The sequence below is a fragment of the Triturus cristatus genome, chromosome 4_1 (assembly GCF_964204655.1).
Source record: "Triturus cristatus chromosome 4_1, aTriCri1.1, whole genome shotgun sequence".
Taxonomy (NCBI): Eukaryota; Metazoa; Chordata; class Amphibia; order Caudata; family Salamandridae; genus Triturus; species Triturus cristatus.
In genome coordinates, this window is record NC_140585.1 from 24,092,627 (window position 1) to 24,119,687 (window position 27,061).

General features: G+C 47.9%; 1 protein-coding gene across 1 annotated transcript in view; it reads right to left on the reverse strand.

Moving 5' to 3' along the window:
- Positions 1 to 26,504, reverse strand: part of LOC146839350 (lectin-like) — a 276,100-nt gene extending 249,596 nt beyond the window's left edge. Inside the window, exon 1 of the mRNA XM_085651343.1 lies at positions 26,225 to 26,504. The gene's annotated coding sequence lies outside the window, so the exon portion shown is untranslated. The remainder of the gene's footprint in view (positions 1 to 26,224) is intronic.
- Positions 26,505 to 27,061: the final 557 nt, after the last annotated feature.

Sequence of the window (27,061 nt, forward strand, 5' to 3'; positions counted from 1 at the left end):
CTTCCAGGAGGCCGGCAAGGGCCGTAAGGGCGCAGGGTTTCAGTGCCGAGGACAAAAGCACCCAGAACTCGGGCATCCGGGCGGGTTGAGACTCCGGGAAAACAGCAGCGCGGTCAGCGCGTCTTCGCACACGGTGCACCTCGAGAATCGGCGAGGATGGGCATCAGGATAGTAGTCCGAGGCCACGGACCGACGGAGCCGGGCGCTCAAGCGTCTGCTCCGGTCGCCATCTTGGCTCCTCCCATAAATATATTTTTAAACGTTTTATAGCAAAAAGATTTTTTGACAGGAAACAACAATTGCAATAAAATTGACCTATCTAATCTGATCGACTAGTAGTATTGTGATCGCGGACCGCCTAGTTATTTATTTATTTATTAATCCAGTGTTCCATTCCGATTCCAGAATCCTGAACCTAAGTCCCACCTAGCCCGCCTAATCCAAAGATATTGGAATTAATTGCCAAAAATTACATTTGCTTCTTCTAAGTTTTTGATCTCATTCGTAATCATCAATGAATCAACCCCCTTTTACGGGCCAATTGTTCAATAAGGGCCAGATGTACGACCCTTTTTTGCGGCCGCAAATGGGAGAACCTCCAGTTTGCGGCTTCAAAAAAGGGTAACAGCATGTACCCTTTGTGAGTATATTGGAAAATATTTTTTAAGAGCAGGCAGTGGTCCCAGAGACCACTGCCTGCCCTTAAAAAATGGAATTGAAAAGTTTCATTTTTCTTTTTTAAATACATCTCGTTTTCCTTTAAGGAAAACGGGCTGCATTTAAAAAAAAAAAAAAGTTGTTTTACTAAAAAGCACTCCCAGACATGGTGGTCTGCTGAGCCCAGCAGGCCACCATCCCCGGGAGGGCTGTCATTCTCAATCGGCTCGCAAATTGCGAGAGGCTCATTAATATTAATGAGCCTCGCAATTTGCGACCCCATTTCGAATCGCAAACAGTGTGAAATACATTGTAAATCAGAAATTGCACCTTGCAAATTGCAACTCGCAAAAGAGTCACAATTTGCGATGCACAATTTTCTTGGTCATACATCTGCCCCTAAGTCTGCATTTCCATTTATTTTAGTCCTCAAAAATGCATAGATGGACGTATGCGTATTGCATACATCGAATTGTTGGTTGGTTGCTGCTGATGTGCTGCTATGACTGATGAGCTGCTAATCTGCTCACTCACTAACAAACTACAAAAGGTTCCACTAAGGACTGGAGCGAGCAGCATGTGACGGAGGACGCGTCACCCGGCTCACTAAAAAATGAAATTACCAACTACTACTAACTAGTAACTAACTATAATAACTACCTACCTACCACCACTATCTTAGTGTCAGGAAAAAAGGAAAGTAGTCTCTCTGGCATTACCTAACTTAAGTTATCTAACCTCTCTTACATAATCAGTCCAAGCAAGCGCAAAGTTGCAAACAAGTTAGATAGTAGCGCCGAGCACCTGTCTAGAAGAATAACAATCACGTAATATAATATTTTTAAAGGTAACTTACCTGGCTGCATGTAAGCAGGAGCAGCATTCTTGCTATTTGGGAAAAAAATAATATTCGCAATAATACAGAGCAGAACACACAATAGTAATATTAATTAAATACTCACCAAACCCCGGGACCTCAACACCTAGCAGGTCCAGTAGGTTCTGCTCCCAGTCCAGTATGTTTGACCACCGGTGAGTAAGATGGTTGTGGGTGCGCCAGACCTCCAAGAAGCGAAACACTGCCCGGCGCACCCTCGCCCACAGGCCGTGCCGCTCCTGGATTCCGTAGCTGTAGCCTGGCCTGCCACCTGCTGACAAGGTTAAGGGGAGGTGGTGGCGCTGTACAAAAAACAAAAGGGCGAACACCTCAGTGAACTAGGCCCGGGCCTGCACCCCTTCCGTGCGATGTCTTCTGCAAGGAAGGCGGCTCCTGGTCACACCCGCCTTGGCCTTAGCCTTAGCTATGGTTCTGGGGGGGGGCGGGCAGAAGAGAAATTGTAAAAGTAAAAAATAAAGTCAGGAGAAGAAGTAGGGAAGTAAAAAAAATAAACAACAAGTAAAAGAAAAACTGCACAAAAAACGCAGTAAAGTAGAAATAAAACATAAAATATAAACCTAGGGAGAAAGAGAGATAGATAATGAATAAAAAAATCAGAAAAAAAAGTAAGAAAAAAAGCATTGCAAAGATTGGAGAGGGATGAAAAACAGGCCCCAGAACCACTGCAAAGACTGGAAAAACAAGATGGCCGCGCCCATTGACGACCGCGCGGCGAAGTTCGTGCAATATTTCCCCCCAAACACGCATGTGGAACAAGCAACTCCACATTCTTGCGGAACTCCGCGTAGCATTGCAGAGATTTTGTACTGCTTTGTGGAATTTCACGTAGCACGGCTACGCAAACTCTGCCCGTGCTTACTGATAACTTAAGAACCATTCTGGACAGGGGAGGCTTGGCAGACCTTATCCTTCTCAACTTATCGACTGCCTTCGATACTGTGAACCACTCCACTCTGATAATTCAACTTAAACAGCTCGGCATTAACAACAAAGCTCTTGCTGATGCTGGAAAAATGTCTTGTTCAAGCCTTTCTCTCATCCTCTCGGGGCTCCACAGCGGTCCTCACTCAGCCCCTTACTTTTCAACATCTATGTAACAGAATTAGCATCGCTCATTAGATCTTTTGGTCTTTCACCCTCACCGTACGCTGACGATACACAAATCATTGTGTCAGCTACCGACAATGTCAATGACCCCCACCTCCAGCTTTACAACTGTACGAGAGCTGTAAGTAACTGGATGTGCAAACGCTGCCTTGAATTAAACTCGGACAAAACTGAGGTCATTATTTTTGGTAACAGACCACAATTCTAGAGCCTTAACTGTTGGCCCTCTGATCTAGGAGCAGTCCCTTAACCAGTTCAAAAAGTAAACAAGCATTGGCATAGCCAATAGGTCTCGCCTTTGGGACCTTATAAGTATTTAATCATGCAACACCAACTGTTGCATGGCTAAACACTTATAATGTCCGAAAGGAGAGACTGATTGGCTATGCCAATGCTTGTTCTAAAAGAATGTAGTCTACGCATGGACCAGCTTCTAGGACACCATGCCGTGCTGGCGATCAATAAACATGTACAGATAGGTAATGTGTGGGGTTTTTCCTGCAGTTTTATATAGCTTGAATTGGACCTGAAGGTATTGGGGCGCTTTACATGAGCACCAGTTACACTCCACAAGGACACGTTTTGTTTTCTTTTTTAGGCACAGGGTGATAAAGTGATATGCCCTGAATCAAAGAATGTCCGTACAACTCATCAATGCAGAAAGATTTTCAACAACACCTTGGTAAATTTGGAAGTTCCAATCATATAGTGCCGCCGTGAATCTTTCAAGTAGAGTGTCTCTAAAAGGATTTTTTATTCATTAACCCATAATTATAGGTAATCCGTTAAAATATATTTAGTGTAAAATACAGTGCAACAAAAAGCTTTGGCGAAACATAAACCTAAAACGTATTAAGCGCAAGGTACAGTGGTGGTAAAAACTACTAAGTGAGATAACAGAAAGAAGTGCTTCGAAGAAACATGGGCCTGAAATGTTTACCGAGAACAGATGGCTGTTGGATCGGTTCACTAAAGCAGCAAAACAGTTACGACATAACGCTTTTTTCATCCTTACATACGCGGGTTAAATTGGCATACCAAAGATGACATTTGTTTTGGCCCTATTTCACTGGCGTGCCCTTCATCAGGAAAGAGGAACATTCAGAAAGCTGCCATGCAATCTTTAGCAGAAATTACAGTGCTATATGACTATTTAGTACTTCCCGGATCCTTTTAAAATGTGAACAAGGTAGCTGTTTTATAGAATTAATATTATATTAATATATTGCTGGAATACAATGGCAATTTACATATTCTCCCAGATATTGCTTCAGAGGTCTGCCTTGACTTGCAGGTCACAAGTTAAAAACCTGTCGAGCTCAACTGAGTCTTTCAACGTTACAAACTTGAGTTTGTTAAATTGAGTGTCATTAAATTGTGTACTAGTAAAATTGGTCATTTACAAATTGTAAATATTTAGTATTAAGAGCTAAACAAAATTAAGTCATTTTAATTCAGAGACTGCAAAAAATCCACAAGGTTTTCTAGCTGTGTTGTTGTATTGCGGGTACATTGAAAAGATGCTCTCAGGCCCCTTCAGGCGGCCACAGGGCAGACAGAGTTTACAGGGACCCAACCCTGCTGGATGTTATGTTATGTTATGTTAAGTGTTTTATAAAGCGCTCAAATCACCCTGGGCATCTCGGCGCTGCCTAGATGTTGTATTCTGAGGATTAGAAAAACCAAGATAGAGAAAGGATAAGTCAGTTAGAACAAGAACGTTTCAGCTGTTTCCTAAAAATACTGTAGCTTGTAATTTTACGCAAAGCTGGGGGATCTCATTCCAATATCTAGGCGCGAGATATGAGAAGGCTCTACCCCCGGTGCGAGTGAGACGAATTTGAGGAACCTGAAGGAGATCCAGGGTGCTGGATCTGAGTTTCCTACTGGAAGAATATTTTGAGAGTTTCTTTGGCAAGTAAAGGGGGCCTCTTTCATTCACCGCACTATATGTGAGACCACAGATCTCTTCGTCACTGATAGCCAGTGCAGTCCCTGAGCAATGGAATCGAGGTAGAACCTGCAGGACGATTTAGAATCATTCTAGCTGCAGTGTTCTGTACTACTTGGAGTTTGGCCAGTAGGGTCTCTCCCACTTCCGCCAACAAAGCATTACCGTAGTCCAGACGACTAATTACAATTGCCTGGACTAGGGTCCTGCGGTGCGAGAGTGGGCATGTAGGGAAGGATTTTTCGAAGTAGCCGTAAGCTATAATAGCATGAACTAGTGCTGGCCGCGATGTGATCCTTCATGGTCAGAGCCCGGTCCAATTTTAGACCTAAGTTTTTTACTGATTGTTTGGGAGTGGGGGCTGTGCCCAACTGAGCAGGGCACCCATCGTCCGACAAGATGTCCGTGGCTTTACCCATTAACATAACCTCCGTTTTTTCTGGGTTCAGCTGGAGACAGTTTCCTATCATCCAGTTGGAGATGGCGAGCATGCGAGTGGCAAAGTGGATTTTGTCAAGCTCTGGGTTTGATCCGATGGTAAACATAAGCTGCGTATCATCAGCATACGAGATGATCTCGAAACCAAGCTGCTCGACAATCCTTGCCAAGGGAGTCATGTATATATTAAAGAGAGTTGGGCTCAGACAAGAGCCCTGCAGGACACCCTTGTCGAGATGCATTTTCGCCGAGGTGTATGGTCCTAACATAACAGTTTGGATTCTCTCAGACAAGAAGTGTTGAAGACACATCAGGGCTGTTCCTTGGATACCACAGGAGAGCAGTCTCTCCGCCAGCTTTAAATGGGAGATGGTATCAAAAGCTGCGGAGAGATGTAGGAGGATCAGTATTACTGAGCCTCCTGCATCGATTGTCTGCCTGAGTGAGTCGGTCACCGCCAAAATGGCGGTCTTTGTACTGAAACCTGGCCTGAAGCCCGACTGCGATGGATCCAGGATATGGTAATTTCCAGGTAAGAACTTGCCAAGGATTGAAGGGTCTGCAGTGGTTTTTTAAAGTATTGGGAGTACAAACGCCTCTTTCCAGATGGTAGGGATGGTACCAGTTTGAATGGAATGGTTAAATGTATCTCGGATTACGGGGGCACAGCTCGAGGCTAGAAGCGCCATAGTTTTTGGCCGACAGAGGTCTGATGGCGACCCGGATTTGGCAGCAGCTAGGTCTTTAGTGACCTCCTCCCTCGAGGTCAGATCAAAGCTGAATAGGGAGCTAGTTACTATCTTGTCCTGCTCCTCTAATTTGGTAGGATATACAAAGTCAGGAGGGACTAGTGGAAGGAAATTCTCATAGATTTTAGCTATCTTCTCATGAAAGTGGGTCGCCAGAGAGTTACAAAACTCCTGGGATTCCATTGGCGACTGTCTACAGACTTTAGGAGAGACAAAGTCCCTTACTATCCCAAACAGGGTTTTCGGGATGTTGCTGGCGTTTTCTATTTGGCGAATGATGAACCGGCGCCTGGCTGCTTTTAGGTTCAGATGATATTTGGATAGAGTCTGTCTATAGAGAAGTCTGTTTTGAGAGGTCTTACTGGTTCGCCAAGCTCTTTCCAAACGCCTACATATGGCTTTTTCCATTTTTAGTTCCTCCGTATACCAGGGGGTAGAGGGCCGCCATTGGAAGGAACCCTGTTTTTTTAGTATAACAGCATCAAAAGCTGTTTCTAAGGCGGTATTAAAGACCTCCAACTTTTTAGATACTTCCATGATGCGAGTTACTGCTTCCGGGAAGAATACCTCATTAAATGCTTCTAAGGAGAGATTGCGCCATGTCCTGCGCTGCTCAGGATATTGTCTGATAGATAATTTAGAGCTCTTCTGACAGGACTGCTGGATATAGATCGTGATCATAGAATGATCCGTCCAAGGAAGGGAGTCTGGGGGGTCATTTCCCACTGGTGTCCTGGGATATGTCCTACTACGGCTCTGCAGTCTGGACCGAGTACAACCCTTTCCACCATGGACTCAGGCGAGGGAGAGCAGTCGGAGACTACACAGAGACTTATGTGGGGCAAGACCCAGAATGCAAAAGACGACCAACAGATGCAATGAGGTAACGTCCGGTCAATGCTCAGCTCACTTTTATGAGAAGAGAAAGTACTTTAACCTCACAGTACATACTACACAGCCCGATGGGTAAGTTGCACAGGGTTGCTTTATGTTGCATCTTCACAGTGAGGCATGACGCCACTCTCCCACCCGTTGTGGTTGAGATCCGGCTTCCACCATCCCTACTGCACTGCGGGCCTAAGCAGGATTAGACTCAGGTACAACTCGCGTCATTGTCTTTTTCCAGCAATATTGGGCTTTCCATGTTTGACACGTCTAAAGCTGCTTTAAAAATAATTTTAAAAAATAGCGCCTGAGCTCCCACATGTGGCTGGAGTAAATTGGAAAAACACTTTCAACTCACACATATCAGGTATTGGGCAAACAAGTCCTCAGTCTTATGTCAATCAAATATGTCATCGAACTGTAAAAGAAAAGGACAAGAAGCAGTGTGTGTGCATTTAGGTGAAGTCACGTGACCTTGGGCGCCATGTTGCTGTTAGGGGTAGCATATGGCTCCATATCACTGCGACACAACTGCTTCTGGCCTTGGTGTTTAGCAAGGAGTTGCTTTTAGGTGTGGTGCTGTCTTGTTAAAGAAAGATCCTTGATTCGAGTCTGGTTCAGGGTGATGTGGAGTTATCTGACACAAGCCTTCGTATGCTTGGCTGCTTGGAATGCACACTCTACAAACTGAACTGCCTCCATCTACTCCTTCAGTGGGAGTGATGCAAAGAAAATCTCACCAGAAGGGAAGAAAAATGCACCTTGTAGCTCAGGGCATTGCCCACCTGCTGCAGGAATCAGAATGCACCACTTTCAAATGCGATCGTCTATTCTGCATTTTATCCTTATCAATGTCGATAAAATGAGTTACACAGAGTTGGGCAAATAATAATAGCAAAAGCCGGAAAGTTTGTGTAGTGAGTTGTATAAATGCTCACTATCATTATTTGATTTGCCATTTGCACTGAATTGTGGGTGAACGAGTGATTGAGGAGAGTGACGCATGTCCAAAAACAATACTAAACTGGCTCAGCTCATGATCCCTAGTGGCTGCTCGGGGCCGCTGCTTGTGTTATTTCAGTGCCAACATGCTGCCTGTGCTCAGCACGCCCCTTGGGCCTGAAAAGGGTCGAAGCGCACACGTAGGTGAGGTATATTTGACCTGGGTCACACAATGTCAGTTACGTGTCTGGTTGCTAGGAATAGACCAATGAATCCCATCTTCTCTCTAATTAGCATTCTACCCCAAAGCGTATGTTCTTCGCCCACTTCCTCCTTTGAAAGGTGCTCATAGCATGTCGGCTTGCCCCCGGCCCCCTTCTCACCCCACCTTAGCCGCAGGCCTACTTTCCCGGACCCAGCCCGCCCCGGCAGTAGCAGGAAGTCTGCTGCCTGTGGCTGTCTCGGTGATGTGCCGGGCCCTGGCACGAGCAGGTTACACGGTGCGCGTGAGCTCCATTAGCTCTGATGCAAGGAGGGGAGGGAGGAGGCGGCAAGGCCCCCCCTCCTCCTCCTGCCGTCACGTGATTGCTGGAGATGGAGAGTGCTATTTCGGTTCCTTATCTTTTTTTTTTGCCAGGGACAGAGATGATGTCATCCCTTCGCTGCAATGCGGCCTCGCCTCCCCGCGCTCTGTAAAATTCCCTTAATGAGGCAATGCAGCTCCTGGCTGTCTTGTGTATTGATGGCTGGGGCGCAGCGAACCGCCTGCTGCGCTGGTGCATTTCCACAGGCAGCCGTCTACATTTGCGCCCCAAAGCGCGGCTCTGCTGTGAATAACAGCCTTTCCTGATTAAATGAAAAACAAGCGCGAGCGCGTTGCGCTCAAAGTAAAAAAAACAATAATAATTTGACGAGAGGCAGCAGGGGGAGGGGAGAGAGGAGGGGGCCTGCGCCTGTTTCCCTTGCGGGAACGAGCAGGAACCATCTGTTAATTACAAACAGACGGTTTCAAAGCACGCTCCCGCAAGGGAATCGTAAAAACGTGCACGCGTTGCCATTCAAAGCAATGCAATGCGTGAACGTTTTTGACTGCAAAACTGAATCGATTGTAAAAGGTCTTTTTCCTACGCAGCGCATGTGCGCTACATAGGCGTGAAAAATCTAGGAGTCCTAATAGACGGTTACTTAAATTTTAGCAAACACATTAACTCAGTTATTTCTACAAGTTTCAACACCCTTAGAATCATCAGGAAAACGGTCCTTACACTGTCAATCCTACCAAATTGGACTACTGTAGTGGACTATAATTAAATCTCCGAAAGCAATCCTCGAAAAGAATGCAGAGTGTCCCGAACACAGCTGCTAGACTTCTTCTTGATCTTACAAAGATTCGAGTCCGTTTCCTCAGCCATCAAGGCACGCCACCGGCTTTCAGTAAGCAATCGAATTATATTCAAGGCGCTTTGGCTTACCTACAAAGCTCTTCATGACTCAGGCCCCGTCCATCTCAAACAAGCCCTAGCTTGGTATTTACGATCTAAAAGTGCCGTGATGATCATCCGCCCCAGATTCAAAAGACTCAAATCGGGGGTAGTTGCTTTGCCTCAGAAGCCTCTAAACTCTGGAACAGGCTGCCGATAAGCATCAGAGCGGCTCCCACCCTGCAGATCTTTGGGAAACTGCTTAAAGCATCTAGGGCCTTATGTAGGTGGGCTTGCATTTACCACTTCATAAATACCGAATCATACCGATTCGGTATTTATGAAGTGGTAAATGCTATGTAGGTAATTGGTCGGTAAATATTACCGATTCGGAATAATTCGGTAATTAACGAATCGGTATTTACCGAATCGGTAATGAGGCATACCTTCCCATTGATGGGAAGGTATGCCTCATTACCGAATCGGTAAATACCGATTCGGTAATGGGGGAGCACATGCAAGGGTGGCAGGGTGTCACATTGACACCCTGTTGCACCCCTGATTCGGCCATGTGTGCACATGTGGCACACATACATGCCCTCAGGGCATGTGTGTCTGCCACATTGCACACATCTACGGGCAAAATAATGCATTTACACACATATTCGTCATTTACCACCAACTATTAGTTGGTGGTAAATAACGAATCCCCACACACACCACACAGTCCCCCTACATCTGATTTCTGTATTCGGAATTTACCGAAGCGGTAAAATTACCGAATCGGTAATTTTACCGATTCGGTAATTTTACCGATTCGGTAAATTCCGAATACAGAAATTCTCCCCCTACATACCAAAAGCCAAAATACCGGTCGGTAACGGTATAATTACCGAAAATCGGCCGTTACCGACCGGTATTTGGCTACCTACATGAGGCCCTTAGTCTTCTCCTCAGCTCCGTGATTGTTATGCTGAATCAGCGCCAAGACTCCCCAGGGTATTCGTGCGCTTTAGATATTTATTAACAAAACATACCAGACAGCTACAGACTAGCATGAGGGGGAGCGGGGTCGGCCTGGGCAACAATGCCAACAAGCCTTGGTAAATGCGTTAGGTTTCCTAGTATCCGAGAGTCTGTACTGCAGTGTCAGCTCTGGGTCAGGCTGGCACTGCAGGGACAGACATGCATCAAGGAGAGCGTAGTCGGACTGGGCAACAAGGCAAACAAGCATTGGTAAATACATTAGGTTTCCTAGTGTCCGTGAGTCTGTACTGCAGTGTCAGCTCTGAGTCAAGTTGTCACTTCAGATGCAGACTGACATGAGGGAGAGCGGGCCGGCCTGGGCATCAATGCAAACAAGCATTGGTAAATGCATTAGGTTTCCTAGTGTCCGAGAGTCTGTACTGCAGTGTCAGCTCTGGGTCAGGCTGTCACTTCAGATACAGACTGACATGAGGGAGAGCGGAATCAGCCTGGGCAACAATGCAAACAAGCCTTGGTAAATGCTTTAGGTTTCTTATGCTCGGGGTGTCCATACTGCAGTGTCAGCGCTGGCTCAGTCTGGCACTTCAGGTACAGACTGGCATGAGGGAGAGCGGGGTCAGCCTGGGCAACAATGCCAACAAGCACTGGTAAATGCATTAGGTTTCTTATGCTCGGGGTGTCCATACTGCAGTGTCAGCGTTGGCTCAGTCTCGCACTTTAGGTACAGACCGGAATGAGGCAGAGTGGGGTCGGCCTGGCAACAATGCAATCAAGCATTGGTAAATGCATTAGGTTTCTTAATCTCGGAGGGTCCGTACTGCAGTGGCAGGCAGGCTCAGGGTTGCACTTCAGGTACAGACTGGCAAGAGGCAGAGCGGAGTCGGCCTGGGCAACAATGCAACAAAGCATTGGTAAATGCATTAGGTTTCTTATTCTTGGAGGGTCTGTACTGCAGAGTCAGCGCATTACTTACGCTGGCACACCAGGTACAGGCTGGCATGGGGGAGACCAGGGTCGGCCTTGACAAGAATGCAAACAAACATTGGTAAATGCATTAAGTTTCTTAGTCTCGGAGGATCCGTACTGCAGTGTCAGCCCATTGCTCAGGCTGGCACGTCAGGTACAGTCTGGCATGAGGGAGACCGGAGTTGGCCTCGACAACAATGCAAACAAGCATTGGTAAATGCATTAGGTTTCTTAGTCTTGGAGGGTCCGTACTGCAGTGTTGGCGCATTGCTCAGGCTGGCACGTCAGTTACAGTCTGGCATGAGGGAGACCGGGGTCGGCCTGGGCAACAATGCATACAAACACTGGTAAAAGCATTAGCTTTCTTAGTCTCGCAGGGTCCATAGAGGAGTGTCAGTACTGGTCAGGCTGGCACTTCTGGTACAGACTGGTATGAGTGAGAGCAGAGTTGGCCTGGGCAACAATGCAAACAAGCACTGGTAAATGCATTAGGTTTCTTAGTCTCGGAGGGTCCGTACTGCAGTGCCAGCACTGGCAGAGGCCGGAACTTCAGGTACAGACTGGCATGAGGGAGAGCGGGGTTGAATCTGGCAGCACTGCAAATAAGCCTTGGTAAATGCATTAGGTTTCTTGGTTTCGGAGGTTCTGTACTGCAGTGTCCGAGCTGGCCCAAGCTGGCTCAGGCTGGCTCTTAAGGTACAGACTTGCATGAGGGAGAGTGGAGTCGTCCTGGGCAACAATGCAGACAAGTATTGGTAAATGCAGTAGGTTTCTTAGTCTCTAAGGGTCCGTACTGCAGTCTCAGTGCTTGTTCAAGCTGGAATTTCAGGTACAGAATGGCATGAGGGAGAGTGGAGTCGGCCTGGGCAACAATGCAAACAAGCATTGGTAAATGCATTAGTTTTCTTAGTCTCGGAGGGTCCGTACTGCAGTGTCAGCGCATTGCTCAAGCTGGCACTTCAGGTATAGACTGGCATGAGGGAGAGTGGGGTCAGACTGGGCAATAATGCAAACAAGCATGGGTAAATGCAATAGGTTTCTTAGTCTCGGAGGGTCCGTACTGCAGTGTCAGCGCAGTGCTCAGGTTGGCACTTCAGATACAGGCTGGAATGAGGGAGACCATGGTCGGCCTGGACAAGAATGCAAACAAGCATTGGTAAATGCATTAGGATTCTTAGTCTCGGAGGGGCTGTACTGCAGTGTCAGCACATTGCTCAGGCTGGCATGAGGGAGACCTGGGTCGGCCTGGGCAACAATACAAACAAGCATTGGCAAATGCATTAGGTTTCTTATTCACCGAGGGTCCGTACTGCAGTGTCAGCGCAGGCTCAGGCTGTCCCTTCAGGTACACACGGGTATGAGGGAGAGCGGGGATGTGCTGAGAAACAATGCAAACAACCCTTACTAAATGCATTAGGTTTCTTAGCCTCCGAGAGTCCATACTGCAGTGCCAGCGCTAGCACAGGCTGGCATTTCAGGTACAGACTGGCATGAGGGAGAGCGGGGTCAGCCTAGGAAACAATGCAAATAAGCATTGGTAAATGCGTTAGGTTTCTTAGACTTGGAGGGTCCGTACTGAAGTGTTAGCCCTGGCTCACTCAGGCTGGCACTTCAGGTACAGACTGGTATGAGGGAGAGCGGAGTCGGCCTGGGCAATAATGCAAACAAGCATTGGCAAATGCATTAGGTTTCTTAGTCTTGGAGGGTCCGTACTGCAATGTCACTTCTGGCTCAGGCTGGCACTGCAGGCACAGACTGGCATGAGGGAGCGTCCTGGGCAACAATGCAAACAAGCATTGGTAAACGCATTAGATATTTTTAGTCTACGAGAGTCCGTACAGCATTGCCAGCGCTGGCTCAGGCTGGCACTTCAGGTACAGACTGGCATGAGTGAAAAAAGGGTTGGCCCGGGCATCAATGCAAACAAGCTTTGGTAAATGCATTAGGATTCTTAGTATTGGAAGGTCTGTACTGCAGCTGCAATGTGGCTGAAGCTGGCACTTGAGGTACAGGCTGACATGAGAGAGAAAGCGGGACGGCCTGGGCAAAAATGCAAACAAGCATTAGTAAATGCACGAGAGTCCGTACTGCAGTTGCAGCGCTGGCTCAGGCTGGCACTTCAGGTACAGACTGGCATGAGGGAGACCGGGGTTTGTCTGAGGAACAATACAAACAAGCATTGGTAAATGCATTAGGTTTCTTAGTTTCGGAGGGTACGTACTGCTGTGTTAGCACTCTCAGTCAGGCTGGCACTTCAGGTACAGACTGATATGAGGGAGAGCAGAGTCGGCCTGGGCAACAATGCAAACAAGCACTGGTAAATGCATTAGGTTTCTTAGTCTAGAAGGGGTCCATAGAGGAGTGTCAGTTCTGGCTCAGGCTGGCACTTTAGGTACAGAATGGCATGAGGGAGAGCAGAGTCGGCCTGGAGAACAATGCAAACAAGCACTGGTAAATGTATTGGGTTTCTTAGTCTCGGAGGGTCCGTACTGCAGTGTCAGTGCTGGCTCAGGCTGGCACTTCCGGTACAGACTGGCATGAGGTAGAGTGGGGTTGGGCTGAGCAACAATGCAAACAAGCATTGGTAAATGCATTAGGTTTCTTAGTCTCGGAGGGTCCGTGCTGCACTGCCAGCACTGGCAGAGGCTGGAACTTCAGGTACAGACTGGCATGAGGGAGAGGGGGGTTGAATCTGGCACCAATGCAAATAAGCCTTGGTAAATGCATTAGGTTTCTTGGTTTCGGAGGTTCTTTACTGCAGTGTTGTAGCTGGCCCAAGCTGGCTCAGGCTGGCTCTTAAGGTACAGACTCGCATGAGGGAGAGTGGAGTCATCCTGGGCAACAATGCAGACAAGTATTGGTAAATGCAGTAGGTTTCTAAGTCTCTAAGGGTCCGTACTGCAGTCTCAGTGCTTGTTCAAGCTGGAATTTCAGGTACAGAATGGCATGAGGGAGAGTGGAGTCGTCCTGGGCAACAATGCAGACAAGCATTGGTAAATGCATTAGGTTTCTTAGACTCGGAGGGTCCATAGTGCAGTATCAGCGTGGGCTCAGGCTGGCATTACAGGTACAGACTGGCATGAGGGAGAGCGGGGTTGGTTTGAGCAACAATACAAAGAAGCATTGGTACATGCATTAGGTTTCTTAGTCTCAGAGGGTCCGTACTGCAGTTTTAGCGCTGGCTCAGGCTGTCACTTCAGGTACAGACTATCATGAGGGAGAGCAGGGTCGGCCTGGGCAACAGTGCAAACAAGAATTGGTAAATGCATTAGGTTTCTTAGTCTCTGAGGGTCCACAGAGGAGTATCAGTACTGGCTCAGGCTGGCACTTCTGGTACAGACTGGCATGAGGGAGAGCGGGGTTGACCCTAGCAGCAATGCAAATAAGCCTTGGTAAATGCATTAGGTTTCTTGGTCGCGGAGGGTCTGTACTGCAGTGGCAGATGTGGCCCAGGCTGGCTCGGGCTGGCACTTAAGGTACAGACTGGCATGAGGCAGAGTGGAGTCGTCCTGGGCAACACTGCACACAATCATTGGTAAATGCAGTAGGTTTCTTAGACTCAGAGGGTCCGTACTGCAGTGTCAGCGTTGGCTCAGGCTGGCACTACAGGTATAGACTGGCATGAGGGAGAGCGGTGTCGGCCTGGGCAACAATGAAAACAAGCATTGGTAAATGCATTAGGTTTCTGTGTCTTGGAGGGTCCATAGAGGAGTGTCTGTACTGGCTCAAGCTGGCACTTCTGCTACAGACTGGGATGAGAGAGAGCGGAGTCGGCCTGGGCAACAATGCAAACAAGCTATGGTAAATGCATTAGGTTTCTTAGTCTCGGAGGGTCCGTACTGCAGTGGCAGCGCTGGCTCAGGGTGGCACTTCAGGTACAGACTGGCATGCAGGAGAGTGGGGTCGGCCTGGGCAACAATGCAAACAAGCATTGGTAAATGCATTAGGTTTCTTAGTCTTGGAGGGTCTGTACTGCAGTGTCAGCGCATTGCTCAAGCTGGCACTTCAGGTATAGACTGGCATGAGGGAGAGTGGGGTCAGACTGGGCAACAATGCAAACAAGCATTGGTAAATGCAATAGGTTTCTTAGTCTCGGAGGGTCCGTACTGCAGTGTCAGCGCAGTGCTCAGGTTGGCACTTCAAGTACAGGCTGGAATGAGGGAGACCAGGGTCGGCCTGGGCAAGAATGCAAACAAGCATTGGTAAATGCATTAGGATTCTTAGTCTCGGAGGGGCCGTTCTGCAGTGTCAGCGCATTGCTCAGGCTGGCACTTCAGGTACAGACTGGCATGAGGGAGAGCGGGGTCAGCCTAGGCAACAATGCAAATAAGCATTGGTAAATGCGTTAGGTTTCTTAGTCTTGGAGGGTCCGTACTGAAGTGTTAGCACTGGCTCACTCAGGCTGGCACTTCAGGTACAGACTGGTATGAGGGAGAGCGGAGTCGGCCTGGGCAACAATGCAAACAAGCATTGGCAAATGCATTAGGTTTCTTAGTCTTGGAGGGTCCGTACTGCAATGTCACTTCTGGCTCAGGCTGGCACTGCAGGTACAGACTGGCATGAGGGAGCGTCCTGGGCAACAATGCAAACAAGCATTGGTAAATGCATTAGGTTTCTTAGTCTTGGAGGGTCCGTACTGCAGTGTCAGCGCATTGCTCAAGCGGGCACTTCAGGTATAGACTGGCATGAGGGAGAGTGGGGTCAGACTGGGCAACAATGCAAACAAGCATTGTTAAATGCAATAGGTTTCTTAGTCTCGGAGGGTCCGTACTGCAGTGTCAGCACAGTGCTCAGTTTGGCCCTTCAAGTACAGGCTGGCATGAGGGAGACCTGGGTCGGCCTGGGCAACAATACAAACAAGCATTGGTAAATGCATTAGGTTTCTTATTCACCGAGGGTCCGTACTGCAGTGTCAGCGCTGGCTCAGGCTGGCACTTCAGGTACAGACTGGCATGAGGGAGAGCGGGGTCAGCCTAGGCAACAATGCAAATAAGCATTGGTAAATGCGTTAGGTTTCTTAGTCTTGGAGGGTCCGTACTGAAGTGTTAGCACTGGCTCACTCAGGCTGGCACTTCAGGTACAGACTGGTATGAGGGAGAGCGGAGTCGGCCTGGGCAATAATGCAAACAAGCATTGGAAAATGCATTAGGTTTCTTAGTCTTGGAGGGTCCGTACTGCAATGTCACTTCTGGCTCAGGCTGGCACTGCAGGTACAGACTGGCATGAGGGAGCGTCCTGGGCAACAATGCAAACAAGCATTGGTAAATGCATTAGATATTTTTAGTCTACGAGAGTCCGTACAGCATTGCAAGTGCTGGCTCAGGCTGGCACTTCAGGTACAGACTGGCATGAGTGGAAAAAGGGTTGGCCAGGGCATCAATGCAAGCAAGCTTTGGTAAATGCATTAGGATTCTTAGTATCGGAGGGTCTGTACTGCAGTTGCAATGTGGCTGAAGCTGGCACTTGAGGTACAGACTGACATGAGAGAGAGAGCGGGAGGGCCTGGGCAAAAATGCAAACACGCATTAGTAAATGCACGAGAGTCCGTACTGCAGTGGTAGCGCTGGCTCAGGCTGGCACTTCAGGTACAGACTGGCATGAGGGAGAGCGGGGTTGAGCTGAGCAACAATGCAAACTAGCATCGGTAAGTGCATTAGGTTTCTTACTCACGGAGGGTTCGTACTGCAAACTCTGCTCTTGCTCAGGCTGGCATTTCAGGTAGAGACTGGCATGAGTGGGAGAAGGGTGTGTCTGAGGAACAATACAAACAAGCATTGGTAAATGCATTAGGTTTCTTAGTCTCGGAGGGTACGTACTGCAGTGTTAGCACTCTCAGTCAGGCTGGCACTTCAGGTACAGACTGATATGAGGGAGAGCGGAGTCGGCCTGGGCAACAATGCAAACAAGCACTAGTAAATGCATTAGGTTTCTTATTCTCGAAGGGGTCCATAGAGGATTGTCAGTTCTGGCTCAGGCTGGCACTTTAGGTACAGAATGGCATGAGGGAGAGCGGAGTCGGCCTGGAGAACAATGCAAACAAGCACTGGTAAATGCATTGGGTTTCTTAGTCCCGGAGGGTCCGTACTGCATTGTCAGTGCTGGCTCAGACTGGCACTTCAGGTACAGACTGGCATGAGGTAGAGTGGGGTTGGGCTGAGCAACAATGCAAACAAGCATTGGTAAATGCATTAGGTTTCTTACTCACAGAGGGTCCGTACTGCAAAGTCTGCTCTGGCTCAGGCTGGCATTTCAGGTACAGACTGACATGAGGGAGAATGGGGTCGGCCTGGGAAACAATGCTAACAAGCACTGGTAAATGCATTAGGTTTTTTACTCTCGAAGGGTCTGTACTGCAGTGTCAGCACTATCTCAAGCTCTCAGTTCAGGTACACTTGGGCATGAGGGAGAGTGGGGTTGGCCCGGGCAGCAATGCAGACAAGCATTGGTAAATGCATTAGGTTTTTTAGTCACGGAGGGTCTGTACTGCAGTGTCAGCACTAGCTCAAGCTCTCACTTCAGGTACACTTGGGCATGAGGGAGAGCGGGGTTGGCCCGGGCAACAATGCAAACAAGCCTTATTAAATATATTAGCTTTCTTAGTCTACGAGAGTCTGTACTGCATTGCCAGCGCCGGCTCAGAATGGCACTTCAGGTACTGACTGGCATGAGGGAGAGCGGGGTCAGCGCGGGCAGCAATGCAAACAAGCATTGGTAAAAGTGTTATGTTTCTTAGTCTTGGAGGGTCCGTACTGCATTGTCAGCACTGGCTCAGGATGGCACTTGAGGTACAGACTGACATGAGGGAGAGTGGAGTCGTCCTGGGCAACAATGCATACAAGCATTGGTAAATGCAGTAGGTTTCTAAGACTCTAAAGGTCCGTACTGCAGTGTCAGTGCTGGCTCAGGCTGGCACTTCAGGTACAGACTGACATGAGGGAGAGCGGGGTTAACCCTGGCAGCAATGCAAATAAGCCTTGGTAAATGCATTAGGTTTCTTGGTCTTGGAGGGTCTGTACTGCAGTGTCAGAGCTGGCCCAGGCTGGTGCTTCAGGTACAGACTGGCATGAGGGAGAGCGAGGTTGGACTGAGCAACAATTCAAACAAGCATTGGTAAATGCATTAGGTTTCTTAGTCTTGGAGGGTCCATACTGCAGTGTCAGCATTGGCTCAGGCTGGCACTTCAGGTGCAGGCTGGCATGAGGGAGAGCGGGGTTGGGCTGAGCAACAATGCAAACAAGCATTGGTAAATGCATTAGGTTTCCAAATCTCGGAGAGTCCGTACTGCAGTACCAGCGCTGGCTCAGGCTGGCTCAGGTTGGCACTACAGGTACAGGCTGGCATGCATGAGAGCAGGGTTGGTCTGGGCAAGAAGGGAAGAGGTGTGGCGCCGTGGCCAGGGCGACTGTCTCCGGAATCTGGGGATCACGGTTCGATCCCTGGTGCTAGCAGCAGTTTAGCCCAGCACCATGTGACTCTGGGCAATAACTTGCTTAATCTTCCCGACGGCCCCCAGAGCCTACAGACCCTTACGGGTGATTGTTCACGCTTTACAAATGTGGATTATTATTATTATTAGCACTGGATCAGTCAGGCTGGCACTTTAGGTACAGACTGGTATGAGGGAGAGCGGAGTCGGCCTGGGCAACAATGCAAACAAGCACTGGTAAAAGCATTCGGTTTCTTAGTCTTGGATGGTCCATAGAGGAGTGTCAGTACTGGCTCAGGCTGTCACTTTAGGTACAGACTGGTATAAGTGAGAGTTGGGCCGGCCTGGGCAACAATGCAAACAAGCATTGGTAAATGCATTAGGTTTCTTAGTCTCCGAGAGTCCGTGCTGCAGTGCCAGCGCTGGCACAGGCTGGCACTTCAGGTACAGACTAGCATGAGGGATAGCGGGTTCAGCCTGGGCAGCAATGCAAATAAGCATTGGTAAATGCATTAGGTTTCTTAGTCTCAGAGGGTCCGTACTGCAGTGTCAGCGCTGGATTAGTCTGCCACTTCAGGTGCAGACTGGCATGAGTGAGAGTGGAGTGGTCCTGGACAACAATACAAACAAGCATTGGAAAATGCATTATATTTCTAGATTAGATTTAGGGATGCGCTAATCAGAGCTACACACTTGCCGTGAGGGGAACGGCTCTGCTAAAAATCATTCCGCCGTGAGGGGAATAGCTCTGCATTCACTTTCACCGCCATGAGGGGAGCGGACTACACCTCCCAGCAGCCCCTGGCCGGCACGAGAGAGCAGCTTCATCCTCGCACCCGGAGATTCCCCAAAAGCGCACCTCCCCTTCCGTAGCATGGGACGCGCGTGGGCAGCGCCCAGGCCAAGCCTGGGCCAAGGGCAGGCCCGTCCTTGCCCATCATTGACAGGAAGAGGCAGGGCAGGACCACCCCCTAACCCCCAGGTCTGAGGATTTTACCCAGCATCAGGAGCCAATTGAAAGGTACTGTGAGCCCCATTCTTGATTGTTTAACCACTCGTAGCCGTCCTTTAACCTTGATTTAATCAACCTGTACTCCTTGTGGTCGAGTCGATTGGGAATAATTTAAAAATAAAGAAAAAACATTTGTTAATTAGCTTGGACTGAACGGTCGTGCTATCCGGCTTCTCTCACTGTGGGAACTGAGGTTGTTTGTGCTGTGGGCTACTGCTCTGACTCTCTGCCAGCTGGACCTACCAGTGTACGGACTATAGCCCTTGCGAGAGCCTGGTGGTACTCTGTGTCCCAGGGTGCACAGCATTGCCCCATTCTCATCAGCTTCCGTGAGGCAAGGCGCGATTATCACGCTATAAAGCCCGTAAGAGACCGAGCTGGGCTACCTTTCTAAGAACTTGGTTACGGGGTTTTGTTTGTTTGGGAACAGTACTGTATTGCCTGGATGATATAATAGTGTACACATATTTGGTTAATATGAGTAAGCGTACTAAGCCCAGTGTAGGTATGGGTGTGGTAGGGACCTTAGATGCTTTTCTGTTAAAAAAGGAATCAGCCCTCATTAATGAGATCAGGCTTACTGAGTGAAGGCTGTCTGTTGAGCCCCCACCCTCGCAGAGTAGACTTTCCCTAACTTCTGCAACTCCTGAATCTTTGGTGGAGTCAAACCATGAAGTATCTCCATCCAGGATTAGTGAGTCTCCACATGCTGTTTTGGATCCAGTGACAGATATTGTCTCCTTCTCATCTACTGACCTTGCATCTAGCCCTGTTAGACCTAAAGTTACGACCAGAGGGCAGAAAGCCAAAGTTAGGACGGATCGTATTAACGAACCCCTCCCTAAAAAAAGGAAGAGTCGAGGAATCAAAGTAAACCTGCCCAGAGAATAATGGGGAAGAAAGTACCACCCGCTAATACTGTAAGTGAACCTATCGAGGGCCTCCCTAACCCCACCGTTCACATGGGGTCTGGGCAGCTTTCCGATAGTATACAGGAGGGGAACTTGTGGGGCAGGCTTGAAACCATGATGTCAAACTTACTGGAACCTATCCTGCAAAAAATAAGTCTTGTAGAAGTCAGATTAACAAAGATGGAGGAGATGGTTAGCTGCAAACCCCCGGCTATATTGGCAGCTAGCTTGAAGTCTGGTGTAGATTCATGAAATATCATGGGGACAGGTACGGGGGTGGGCGTATCTGTTAGCTCTATTGCAAACAGACAGGCATCAGAAAAGAGTAGTTCCAACAACACAGCGCCTAGTAGGGATAACAGTCCAGCCTGTACTGATCAGTCCCCCCTAAGAGCATGTTCTTCTGTGCCTCCAAGGGTTGGGAGGTTGGAGAAAAGGGAGATACAGCCAACGAGTCTCCCAGTAATAGACCTGCCACCGGAATCTACCCGTTATGTAGTGGTTTTGGAGAGTGTTCCTTCCCTCCCCCGAGGGGCTAGTGAAGACTTCGGGCAGCTGAAAAATAAATAAATTCATTGGTTTGCACAAAACACCGTTCTGGGTGCCCGTGTGGCTAAAAAAAAATGTATGGCCCGCAGGGTGAGCTGGATTGGGAGTTTGCGTAAAACGGGCACCGGTGACAGTGTCATTGTAAACTTTGATAACCCCCATACGCGGGTAGGACCTTATCCAGGGACACATGTCATGCTCCTTTTAACTCTGGATCTGTGATCAGGGCCTTCCCATTGGGTTTCTTTTATAAACCCATTTCTTCTAGGGAAATGTATTACAACGCCCCTATGGTAGCTCCTTGAGGTGGGTGGTCAAATAGGCTGGTACCTAGGCAACAGCCTATTACCACGGTTTACTCATCACTTGTACCAGATGGTCAGCCTGGCGCCTGCCCTTCGATGGAACTAAATAACAGATTTTCTGCTTAAACAGGGTTGGAGGAGTGTGACTGACTAAGGATCCCCACGCTCTCAGATAATGAGCTTGTTGCACATACTCAGCTCCCAATAGAGGTAGATGAGAGGACCATAGGAGAAATATCCAATAATTTTATATCTCGGAACATTGCAGGGTTGGCAAATAAGCTACGAGACCCATTATGGGTGCAATTTGTGAAGCAATTCCCTGTAATTAGCCTCCAAGAAACATGGTTGGTGGATTGTGATCTATTTTTGGAAGGTTACAAGGCTTTCTTTGTCCCAGCTACTCCTTCGGCGAGTGGAAGACCCAAGGGAGGTCTAGTTGTATATATATCTTTGGCGGTTGATTGTCAGATTCAGGTTGTGCCAATCACAAACCCAGGAATTCTGGCACTGATAGCCAAAAAGGGAGACACTAGATGGGGACTTATTAATTTTTACATCTCTGTGACCTGTCCATTTGGTGCCTGTAACATCACCACCCTGGGCACATTTATTAGACAGTCCTTTGGTTCTATTTTACATAACCTTATGGTTTTAGGTGATTTTAACCTCCATTCATCCATTGTGCTTTGCACGCGTGGGTTCGTATCCCATCCTCGTTGCCAAAAATATGTTGTGCCCTATTAAAATAATAGGATTGTCCATAGACTTGTTATAAAAAAACAAGTTTAATTGTAGGTTCAACGAGCCACCGCTCCACACATCCAGTGCCAACGAGGTCCCAACTGTCCTTTAACAGAACCCCCTGACATCAGAACATTATGACTACATACAGAACGTTCACCCCATCTAACAAGCATTGCTAGGCATAACATATTCCAATGTTATCTTGTATATCTAAGTTGGGTTGTCCCCATATGAAGGGGTTTCATTTTGAACATCATGCCCAGGGGTAATCGCTGAATGATTTGTTACATGAATTGGACATGATGGCCTTGATGTCCTTATCTGCCCCGCACACCATATTTTCTGTGCCACCTTTTAAAGGGAATGGTAGGGGGTCGTTTATAGATTTCATTTTAATTTCTTCTTCCCTACAAACCTTATTTCACGGTTTTAACATTGCTGAGAACGAATATGGTGACCATAACCCACTTTGTGTCTGTATGCAGGGCCCATTATCAGCACGAATTGGTGAGGTAACAAGCAGGGGTTCACTTAGACCAACTCATGGCAAACGACGACTTAAATGGTCCCAGATCTCCGCAGGCAAGTTTTATAGCGAAGTAAATGTTCCTGTGCTCCTGAGCTAGTACTTTGCACTTCTGCAGGCTCTTCTCCCAGGGAAGTCATTGGCGCGTATGAATCCATATCGCGTGAAGTCGGTGAAATCCTAAGTGTCCCGGCTGGTAGAACGGCTATTTCCGGCCCCAGATGGTTTGACTCTCATTGCTCTCGGGTGGCGAAAAAGCTGAGGGATGCTCTGTCAGCCAAACCAAGAAATCAAATCGAGGTACGTGCATGCCGTAAAGAATATATATCAGCCCTGGTTTGCCGGATGGGTGGCCTGAAGGAGGAGGCTTGGAGGGAGCTGATTGATTCTAGCACTCACAGGAACAGCTCTAGGTTTTAGAGTGTTGTGAATCGCCCCGTTTTGGGTCAGGAAAGGGGGGGGGGCTTTAGACTCATATATCACTGAGGAGGAATGGGTGCTTTTTAAAAAATCTATGTTTACAGCCCTACGGAGCACATCTGCCATGAAGGGTGGGATATTAATGCCCCTGTATTGATTTTTGAACAGGGTGAGGTTGTGGTAGGCATTGCAGGACTATCCACCAATAAAGCGCCGGGCCCAGATGGTATCCCTCCGGACCTGTTTAAATCCGACCCTTCGTTCTGGCTCCGGTACTGGGGTCTGTGTTGAACGCAGATGCAAAGAACGGTTGTCCTCAGTCTTGGGCCTCTTCCACCATAGTCCTTGTTTTTAAGAAGGGCAACATGAATAGCACCCACTGTTACAGGCCAATCTCCCTCCTAGACTCAGTGGTTAAGGTTGTAGGACGTATTATCTTGCAGAGACTATCTACTTGGGTGGAGGAGCATAAGATCCTGTCGGATGTCCAGTTTGGTTTTCGGTTGCGACGTTCAACCGTTGCTCAATGTCTCAATTTATCTATGTTACTGAGCACATATACGGTTGCCCACCCCGGCACTGTCTACCTTGCCTTCATGGACTTGTCCTCTGCATTTGGCTGTGTCAACAGGGTTAAATTGTGGTGGTCCATGAGGGCAATGGGGTGGATAACAGTATTGTTAACTTTTTGGAGGATTTGCACAAGTCAACCAAGGCTAACGTCAGGTTTTCTCAGGATCTTCGGGTCACCAGGGACCTTGACATTAAGAGGGGAGTACGGCAAGGTTGCATCCTGGCACCATTCCTGTTTAACCTCTACATTAATGATTTGGATATTGCTTTAGGAACCACCTGGGTAGACTACCCGCATGTAGGGTGGCGTGGCATCCCCGTCTTGCTTTATGCGGACGATGCCGTCCTTATATCCAGAACTGCACTAGGTTTGCAATCTCTTTTAAAGGCATTTTCTAAATTTATGATGGATCGGGACTTGGCAATAAATAATTCTAAATCTTATATAATGCAAGTGGGGCAACGACCCAAAAAAAGTTTCCAATTTAGCGTTGGCCCTGCTAAGATCCCCCGCACTAATGTATTTTCCTATTTAGGGGTTCTCTTTGAAGACCATCTAAAATGGGGTCCATTAATTTTGACAAAAAGGGGGGGATCTGGCTCGGGCGCATGTGGCAATATTTAATTTCACCTCAAAAATAGGGAAGAAACCTCTTGGACCCATGTTGAAAGTTCATCAAGCCAAAAGCATGGCCATAGCTACCTAAGGAAGTGAAATTTGGGGTCATATTGCTGCGGATTCCCTCCAGGTGGCTGAGAACGATTTTTTGAAGCGCCTGCTGTGTGTTCCGCGCGGAATATCTAACCGAGCGGCCCATGAGGAATTGGGGGTCGCCTACCTAAGTGATATCTTGGCCTTGCACCCTCTTGTGTTTTGGTTGAAGTGCTGGCTGAATAAGGAGTTAACTCTTAATCATATAATCTTTAGAGACTGTATGTCCCTCGATAATGCATCCCGAATTCCTTGGCTTAATTACATTAAAAGTAGCCTTGAAGGGGTATGGCGCGCTGATTTATTCTGTAAACCCGAATCCATTGTTAAGAAAGATGTGGAACTAATCAGGGTAGCCTTCTTAACCTCAAGGAAAATGGCCAGGGAGGAGCAGGAGATGTCGAAACCCAGTGTACGTATATTTTTAATGCTCAAGACAACTCCGACAACGGAACCTTATCTTATGGGGTTTTTATCAACACATGAGAGGTTCTTATTAACTAGGTTTCGGATGAACATTTTTCACCTTCTAATAGCTAGACCTATCGGAGGCAGAAGAGGTCAAGTGTCAGCTCCCTGTGGCTGCGACGGACCGTCTCCACAGGATCTGCTGCATTTTATGTTTTTATGTAAGTTTTATGAAACCCCTCGAAGGCATTTCCTGGTTCCCATTTTAAAAAGAATTAATTTTAATCAGGCCCGTCCGGCCCTTATGTACCTTCAACTGTTGAAAGAGGATTGTATTATTTTTATAGAGGGGTTTTTAAAATCTACTGTGAAATCCAGGGCCTGTATGGATGTTTAGATATTGGATGGTCTATGCAGGATCCATTAGTTCTGAAGGTTTTTCTTGCACCATAAAGTAAACATAATAGGAAGATATGTTCTCCTGGCACATTGCACTTTATGGTGACTGATTAATTTGGGAGGCTGAGGGCTGGGTTCTACTTATAAATTGTGTATGGGGTTTTTCTTTTTAAATTATGTTTTAACATATTATTCTTTTTATGTATATGCAATTTTTGTAACTTTTATGGTTCTCCGACGTGAAACCAAATAAAGTTTATTTGATTGATTGATTGAAGGTCTTAAACAAGCATTAGATTTCTAAGTCTTGGAGGTTCCGTACTGCAGTGGCAGCGCTGGATCAGACTGTCACTTCAGGTACAGACTGGCATGAGGGAGAGCGGTGTCGGCCTGGTCAACACTGAAAACAAGCATTGGTAAATACATTAATTTTCTTAGTCTCGGAGGGTCCGTACTGCAGTGGCAGCGCTGGTTCAGGCTGTCACTTCAGGTACAGACTGGCATGAGGGAGAGCGGTGTCGGCCTGGTCAACACTGAAAACAAGCATTGGTAAATACATTAATTTTCTTAGTCTCGGAGGGTCCGTACTGCAGTGGCAGCGCTGGTTCAGGCTGTCACTTCAGGTACAGACTGGCATGAGGGAGAGCGGTGTCGGCCTGGTCAACACTGAAAACAAGCATTGGTAAATGCATGAGGTTTCTTAGTCTTTAAGGGTCTGTACTGCAGTGCCAGCGCTGGCTCAGTCTGGCACTTCATGTACAGACTGGCATGAGGGAGAGCGGGGTCAGCCTGGGCAACAATGCAAACAAGTATTGGTAAATGCATGAGGTTTCTTAGTCTTTAAGGGTCTGTACTGCAGTGTCAGCGCTGGCTCAGTCTGGCACTTCATGTACAGACTGGCATGAGGGAGAGCGGGGTCAGCCTGGGCAATAATGCAAACAAGTATTGGTTAAAGCATGAGGTTTCTTAGTCTCGGAGGTTCCGTACTGCAGTGGCAGCGCTGGCTCAGGCTGTCACTTCAGGTACAGACTGGCATGAGGGAGAGCGGTGTCGGCCTGGTCAACACTGAAAACAAGCATTGGTAAATACATTAATTTTCTTAGTCTCGGAGGGTCCGTACTGCAGTGGCAGCGCTGGCACAGGCTGGCACTTCAGGTATAGACTGGCATGAGGGAGAGCGGGGTCAGCCTGGGCAGCAATGCAAAAAGATAAGAATTCAAATCGAGCTCACTTACTTGCTGTTCCGTCCGGCGAGCAAATTTCTGCTGTATTCTCCTCCTCCAGGGGTGTTCAGCTCCGATCTCCTACAAACCCTGAGCCCACATAGCAGCACACAGCAGACTCGGACACGTTTTTCTACTCCTGGTGGGAGGAACAGAGGGACGGACTGGGCAGCTTTGCCAAAGATCAATGAGTGCTCAGTTAAACCCGAGCTGACACGCTGCTTATTTGACTCAGGTAATATATTGCTGGCTTCTCTCATTTCGTGTGCCCAGGAGCACACTGCAATCTCCGTCACTTCTTCCTTGGAAAAAAAAAATGGACTCAAGCAGGAGTAGAGTAAACAAAATTAAAACACTCAACATGCTCCGACCTGGCTGCCTGACCTGGAAGGAGGCTGCACTGACCTCTGCCCTTTGGCCAGCTCCTGCCATTCACGATGACCAACAGCAGTTTCTGACTCAATGCAGAGGTCAGTGACACACCCCACTCTTTCATAGCCTCGATAGGCCTGCCCCGCCCCTGGCCATTTAGGTGAAAGGCCCTGCTCCAAACATGATTACCATAACACCTAAAAAAAGAAATCTATACTTTCAAATTAACACAGACCACGCCCACCACTAAGTCATCACACCCTTCGCTTATGCCTACAGGGGGAGAAAGATCTCGACCATCCACCACATGAGCCCTGGTAAGTGTCACTCATCGGGGGTCAAACTAACGCAAATGTGTCATCGTCGCCGCATTACCGCACTGAGATGATTTGTCACGCAATTTGGAGTTCCACCAGATGGCCTCTGGAATCGCGTGCACTGCATCTTGAAAAAGACATGCTGTCAGTGCAAACATGG